Source organism: Spea bombifrons, chromosome 8 (assembly GCF_027358695.1).
Source record: "Spea bombifrons isolate aSpeBom1 chromosome 8, aSpeBom1.2.pri, whole genome shotgun sequence".
NCBI classification, from domain to species: domain Eukaryota; kingdom Metazoa; phylum Chordata; class Amphibia; order Anura; family Pelobatidae; genus Spea; species Spea bombifrons.
Genome location: NC_071094.1, coordinates 44,870,186 through 44,878,280, shown reverse-complemented (window position 1 = coordinate 44,878,280; position 8,095 = coordinate 44,870,186).

The window sequence follows — 8,095 nt, the reverse complement described above, 5'->3', positions numbered from 1 at the left end:
GTGAAAAGAGGCGGGAACTACAACTCCCAGGGTGCAGTGCGGCGGACAGGTCTGGCGGCCGAGTGGTACTGGCGGAGGCAGTCTGGGGCTGATGCAGGGGGCATGGGGGTGATTTGATGTGACCTGCACATCCTGGGGCACCAGTGGGCGGGCATACTGGCAATACTACTGGGATGAACTGGAAGGTGCTGGTTTACTGGCCAGTAGCTGGATTTATATTTATTTCTGACTAAAAAAAGTTATTTTGGAGCAAAGTTTTAAAAGTCATCTTATCACCATAGCAACCAATGAAATGGTCCAATCAGCAGAAACAACGTATGACATAGAAAAGCATCACTCCCATTACATTAAGCCAAACTGTTTGCGTCTTAAAATAAAATGGTCCCGCTTTAAGCAGGGGGAGGCTATCTATCGGCGACATTACGTGACATGCCGGGGAGCTACGGCTCGTGATATTTCACACGGGATGCGCGAGGAACGATATATACAGGGTGGGAAATATTACGAAATACAAACAATCCAGGGCCACACAACCCCAGGCCAGGAGTATATTACTGTATACAGCGCTGGGGGTTATATTACTGTATACAGCGCTGGGGTTATATTACTGTATACAGCGCTGGGGGTTATATTACTGTATACAGCGCTGGGGGTTATATTACTGTATACAGCGCTGGGGGTTATATTACTGTATACAGCGCTGGGGGTTATATTACTGTATACAGCGCTGGGGGGTTATATTACTGTATACAGCGCTGGGGGTTATATTACTGTATACAGCGCTGGGGGTTATATTACTGTATACAGCGCTGGGGGGTTATATTACTGTATACAGCACGGGGGGGGTTATATTACTGTATACAGTGCTGGGGGTTATATTACTGTATACAGTGCTGGGGGTTATATTACTGTATACAGCACTGGGGGTTATATTACTGTATACAGCGCTGGGGTTATATTACTGTATACAGCGCTGGGGGGGTTATATTACTGTATACAGTGCTGGGGGTTATATTACTGTATACAGTGCTGGGGGTTATATTACTGTATACAGTGCTGGGGGTTATATTACTGTATACAGCGCTGGGGGTTATATTACTGTATACAGCGCTGGGGGTTATATTACTGTATACAGCGCTGGGGGTTATATTACTGTATACAGCGCTGGGGGTTATATTACTGTATACAGCGCAGGGGGTTATATTACTGTATACAGCGCTGGGGGGTTATATTACTGTATACAGCGCTGGGGGTTATATTACTGTATACAGCGCTGGGGGGTTATATTACTGTATACAGCGCTGGGGGTTATATTACTGTATACAGCGCTGGGGGTTATATTACTGTATACAGCGCTGAGGGGTTATATTACTGTATACAGTGCTGGGGGGTTATATTACTGTATACAGTGCTGGGGGGTTATATTACTGTATACAGTGCTGGGGGTTATATTACTGTATACAGCGCTGGGGGTTATATTACTGTATACAGTGCTGGGGGTTATATTACTGTATACAGCGCTGGGGATTATATTACTGTATACAGCGATGGGTAAAACCCCCTTTCCTAATGTATTTATCCCTACTGCACCCTAATGAAAACTACTATATAAACATGACATTTACCCCCCCAAAAAAGGCTTACGTTCCAAAAACTGTTGAAAAGGTTTTAATATATGAAACGTTAACCCCGTGTTTGCATTCAGTCTAATTTCTGGTGATTTTTCAGTAGCAAGAAATGAATTCTCCTAAAGATTTTCCAAACATCAGATACTTTCGGAAAGTTGTAGCCGGAAACTGCATAAACTTTCAAAAAACAGAAACAAATTACCAGAAAAATAAAAGCACAATCAGCTGCGTAACAATTATTTCAAATCGATACAAAACTTACAATTATGGTTAAAGGGACAGCTTAAAATGACCTGAAAATGATGTAAAAAATGTCATTTTGGGCTGGAAATTTGAAAATTGAGTTCTTTGGCTGCTTCTGGTGTATTTTATCGTTAATAATGTCACTTTCTGCTAAAGCACTCATTTCATGAACTTCTGTGTAGCCCGCGCCGCAACTTTAACTATACTCATACTCAAGTGTATCGTAATACTGCCCGTATGATTTAAGGAGTAGTCTATAACAGGCAGGGAAACACAGAATGTTATCTAAGGAGTGTGACGGCCTACAGTGTCCCCCACCCCGGCAGCTCTGGCACCATCCCCCCCATTTGATGTTTTTGGGGTAAAACCAATTTATTGATTCATTTTCACTTGGGTCTCGCTCAGCCAACAGAGCAACTTGTGTTATCATTTAAGGAAGTTTTACTTTAGGGAGAGGGTGGTGGATAAGTGGAACAGCCTCCCAGCAGAGGTGGTAGAGGGTAATACAGTGAAGGTATTAAACATGCATGGGATAGACATACGGCTCCTGAATCTAAGACGAGACCAACGACTGATTAAGGTTTGAGTCTTTACAGCAGGAGAAACGGGCGACCAGACGGGCCGGATGGGGGCCGGTTCTGGGTTTCTATGAGAATTGTTCCGGGGGATCCGGGGAGCTGCAGCTTCTTCTTAAGGCAAATATTTTATTATTATTTTTTTAACCTTAATGCATTTGAAAGTTTTCTGCTTTAATATTCGTTCTTCTCTCTCCCTCTAACCACGATTGTAAGTTTTCTATCAGTCTGATCGCCAGGTTCTATGTAAATGACTACGAAAAAAAAATCTAAAGGTATAAATGACTGACGGACGGACGGAATCACAGCGCTCGCCACAATATATTCCTGCGGGAAAACCGAGTGCAGCTCAGAGGGAGCAGAAAATTGCATTTACTGCATAAAGAGATTCAGGTATCAGATGAATTATTCATAACGCGAGACGCCGGAGCATGGAACCTGCAGACGGGGAAAGAGTATTCTAAAGAGACAGCCCCGTACGGAACAAGGTGACCTAATGACAGCGAGGCGTTTAACGGGTTAAAGAGACAGTCCCGCGTAAAGTGACCTAATGACAGCGAGGTGTTTAATGGGTTAAAGAGACAGTCCCGTGTAAAGTGACCTAATGACAGCAACGTGTTTAATGGGTTAAAGAGACCGTCCCGTGTAAAGTGACCTCATGACAGCGACGTGTTTAATGGGTTAAAGAGACAGTCCCGTGTAAAGTGACCTCATGACAGCGACGTGTTTAATGGGTTAAAGAGACAGTCCCGCGTAAAGTGACCTCATGACAGTGCCGTGTTTAATGGGTTAAAGAGACAGTCCCGTGTAAAGTGATCTAATGACAGCGACGTGTTTAATGGGTTAAAGAGACAGTCCCGTGTAAAGTGACCTAATGACAGCGATGTGTTGAATGGGTTAAAGAGACAGTGCCGTGTAAAGTGACCGTATGACAGCAACGTGTTTAATGGGTTAAAGAGACAGTCCTGTGACGGAGTTAGAGTCTTTTACCCCAGGCGGGGGTATAAGGAGTATAAAGTACACGGTGACTGTAAAGCTCCTCGGGGTCCCTGCGCCCCCTTTTTTATTACTCAGCCCGCTGAGCGGTATTAATACTCCGGAGATGCACCCCACTCTCCCAGACCTGTTCGCTCAGGGCAGTCTCATCAGTCTGTCCCTCTCCGTCTGTCTGTCTCTCCCGTGGGACTCTCTAATTAGCTGGCTCTCTAGATTTCTCAGCACCCACAGCAGGGCTCTCTCCTCGTTCTGCCCCGCATGTCACTGTCACTCTCCCTATGGTAACATCGCTACGGTCTCTGCTGGCGCTATACAAATAAACCGAAGGGATTTTCTTGTCCATTTAACTCTCTGTCTCATCAATCAGACCTCTCTCTCTCTCTCTGCCCCCCCCTCTCATCCCCCCCCCCAATTGCCCCTGGATCAGCCAGGTCTGGGGTGGCTTTAATTCCCCGAGGTTGCTGTCTCCATGGAGATCGCGCCAAACCATACAGCGCCGTGCTAGGTGTGATGGGGGTTGGTGGGCGCTGGGATTTTTCCTCCCCATCACCCCCGACCACCCTCCGTCTGTCTCTTCTCGTCCTGCATGTTCTGAACCTGTCTCTTTCTCTCTCATCCCTCTCTCTCCTCCATAAAGTCTCTCTCTTTCCGTTAACCCCCCCCCCCTGTCCAGCTGTCTCTATTCCTTTCTAGTTTTTGCCCCTTTGTCTCTCTCCAGCTGGGGTAAATGGGCCGGTTCTCCTGCGAAATGGTTAGTTGGGATTTAGGGTGCAGGGGCAGATCCCCCCAAACGGTAGCTCAGTCACCTGCTTGCACACAGGTGACCCAGACGACGTCTGTCTTCCCATTCACATGACTCGCCCCCCCCGGCACACGCAGGGTTACAGGAAACATGTGTGTAGCGTGTGCTTCCCTGACCGCTGTAACGTGTCGGCTTCCTGCGCGGCCCCCCTACCCGCTCCGTCCCAACCACGAGGCCGAAAACAGAGCAACCCTTCCCTGCCCCTCCACACTCTCTACCTACCCACCTACCCTTCCTGCCCCTTCCACACACATAGAAACCCTGCCGGCAGATCGGCCCCATCCGGCCCCCGTCTATTCTGTTGTAAAGACTCAAACCTTAATCAGTCGTTGGTCTCATTTTAGATTCAGGAGCCGTATGTCTACCCCATGCATGTTTAATACCCTCACTGTATTACCCTCTACCACCTCTGCTGGGAGGCTGTTCCACTTATCCACTACCCTCTCAGTAAAGTAAAACTTCCATACGTTACATCCAAGCCTCGGCTCGCCCTGTCTGTCTACCTATCCTCTACCTTCGTGTCTCCCGTGCACCCTGTCCTACCCCTTCCCCCAGCTGGATGTTGTATTATCCCCCCCCCAAGTCCTTGTATTTCTTTATTCAGCTTTAATCTGCCCCCAGCTCTTTTCGTGATGTTCTGTAACCCCTGCGGCCCCCCCGTTCCGCTCACTCCAGGCACATCCTAGTTTCTACCTCTCCCTCCTTCCTCAGTTTTTTCTCCCCTGGTTCCTCTCACCCCTCACACTTTCTGTTGCCCCCCTCCCTGCTCTAATCCCCCCTCCAGAGCAGCCCCCCCCTGCGCCGAGCAGACAAAAGGTACCAGCGAGGGGGGGCGGATAACAGCCCTATATATATGCAGCAGGACAACAACATTAACATTTCAGAGGCCTCGGGTCACGGAGAGCGGCAGCGGTGCCCCCAATACAGAACATACCCCCCCTATATAACACATATATAATTACATGGAGTAACAAGGGGGGATGTGGGGGCAATAGGGAGGAGTTATATGGATCAATAGGAGGGGTTATATGGATTAATAGGAGGGGTTATATGGATTAATAGGGGGGTTATATGGATTAATAGGGGGTTATATGGATTAATAGGAGGGTATATAAGGAGGGTAATATGGAGAAATGGGAGCGGGTATATTGAGTAATAGGAGGGGCTGTAGGAGGGATATACGCAGTAGGAGGGGTTATATGGAGTAATAGGAGGGGCTGTAGGAGGGATATACGCAGTAGGAGGGGTTATATGGAGTAATAGGAGGGGCTGTAGGAAGGATATACGCAGTAGTAGGAGGGGTTATATGGAGTAATAGGAGGGGCTGTAGGAGGGATATACGCAGTAGTAGGAGGGGTTATATGGAGTAATGGGAGGGGCTGTAGGAGGGATATACGCAGTAGTAGGAGGGGTTATATGGAGTAATAGGAGGGGCTGTAGGAGGGATATACGCAGTAGTAGAAGGGGTTATATGGAGTAATGGGAGGGGCTGTAGGAGGGATATACGCAGTAGTAGGAGGGGTTATATGGAGTAATAGGAGGGGCTGTAGGAGGGATATACGCAGTAGTAGGAGGGGTTATATGGAGTAATGGGAGGGGCTGTAGGAGGGATATACGCAGTAGTAGGAGGGGTTATATGGAGTAATAGGAGGGGCTGTAGGAAGGATATACGCAGTAGTAGGAGGGGTTATATGGAGTAATGGGAGGGGCTGTAGGAGGGATATACGCAGTAGTAGGAGGGGTTATATGGAGTAATGGGAGGGGCTGTAGGAGGGATATACGCAGTAGTAGGAGGGGTTATATGGAGTAATAGGAGGGGCTGTAGGAGGGATATACGCAGTAGGAGGGGTTATATGGAGTAATAGGAGGGGCTGTAGGAAGGATATACGCAGTAGTAGGAGGGGTTATATGGAGTAATGGGAGGGGCTGTAGGAGGGATATACGCAGTAGTAGGAGGGGTTATATGGAGTAATAGGGAGGGATATATGCAGTAGTAGGAGGGGTTATATGGAGTAATAGGAGGGGCTGTAGGAGGGATATACGCAGTAGTAGGAGGGGTTATATGGAGTAATAGGAGGGGCTGTAGGAGGGATATACGCAGTAGTAGGAGGGGTTATATGGAGTAATGGGAGGGGCTGTAGGAGGGATATACGCAGTAGTAGGAGGGGTTATCGGGAAGGCATTATGTTTTGGGGTAATTATTATTAGTTATAACGCATCACTCCATACAGTCACCGAATCGGTGATATTGTTGGGACTTGCTGATTAAGCGCGCCGCACACGGGTCAGGTAACGTGTAACGTGTTCGTGGCCCCGCGTGGCTCCCGTGTCCCGTCCGTGCCGACCAATCAGGTGTAATTAGACAATTAACTGTCTGTGTCATTGCAATTCCACGGCGCTTAGTCTGCTTTGTACGGAGCGGAACGGCACGGACGCGCTCAACGTCCCGAGTCTCATTCATTAAGCTGAGATCAGGAGCAGGTTAAACGCTGCGTTCTGATTGGACAAAGAGAACAAATCAGACACTTCTGCCCCAAGAGCTTACAATCTACAACTCTTGGACCAGACGTGTCGGAGGGCTTCCCGTCTTCAGTGAAAATGTATCTTTTCTTGGAAATTAGTGTTTAGGAGAAGAATACAATGTAACCGGTACCCGCCCCCTGCGCCCCCCCCGACCAATCAATGCCCTCCCCGTCTGTCTGTATGGCATGCGTCTGTCCGCTGCGCATGCACACCGATATATATATATAATATATATGACATCCCCGCAGAGCTGGAGAAATAACATGAATATGTAACAGGACCGTCTAACCCAGCCAGGCAGAACCGGCATATCTGCGATGGGGCCGAATCCGGACGCCCCGCTAAAACTCATCTGGTCATATACTGGTGTGTGAACGCACACGCTTAACGGAAAATACATACATGTAACCCATATAATTACATATATATTATATACATTATATACATTATATATATATATATACCCGCACACATACATACATATAAATATACACACACACATCTATATATATATACACACACATATATACACGTATAGACACACACACATATATATACACATATAGACACACACATATATATATACACACATATACACGTACACATACATAGTTATATATATATTTATATATCTATACACACATATATTCCTATATTCACACACGTATATACATATATATATATATATCTCTATATATGCACACACACACATATATATAAATGATATAGACCGTATATATATATATATTAAAGGTTTAATACCCCAGGAATAAGCTTTGGGAACAAAAGAAAAGTATTTCCCGGCTGATTATCCGACAGAAGCCAGACGTGAAGCTCCAGCTGTTACAGGACTACAATTCCCATCAACCCCGACCGGACCAAAGGATTGTGGGGATTGCAGTCTAAGGGCAGCTGGACGCTTGTAGTTGAATGCACGGGCACATATACATCCACACGCATGCAGATAAAGAAAGATCATGCTAAGGACACGTTGGAGGAGGATAAGAAACGGGATGAGAATAAATCAGAGGGAATTGGCAGCCTGCAGTGCAGATATCGGGACGAATTCCGCTTTATCTTTCATTTATCCAGGATTTCTGTGAATTGGGGGCTTCTGTGGGGTCTGCGGGGGGGGTTAATCACCCCAAAACCTGCTTTAATTAATGAGATTGCCCACCGGTGAGCGGCAAAAACACAGAATAACGACGTATACAATATATACAGCGCGTGCAGCTTAATGCCCCGGGGCAATCGCAGGGCACCGGCAGGCCAGATGTTCGGGGGGAATCCAGGACACCCCCCCCGCACGGGGCAGATAACACACCTCT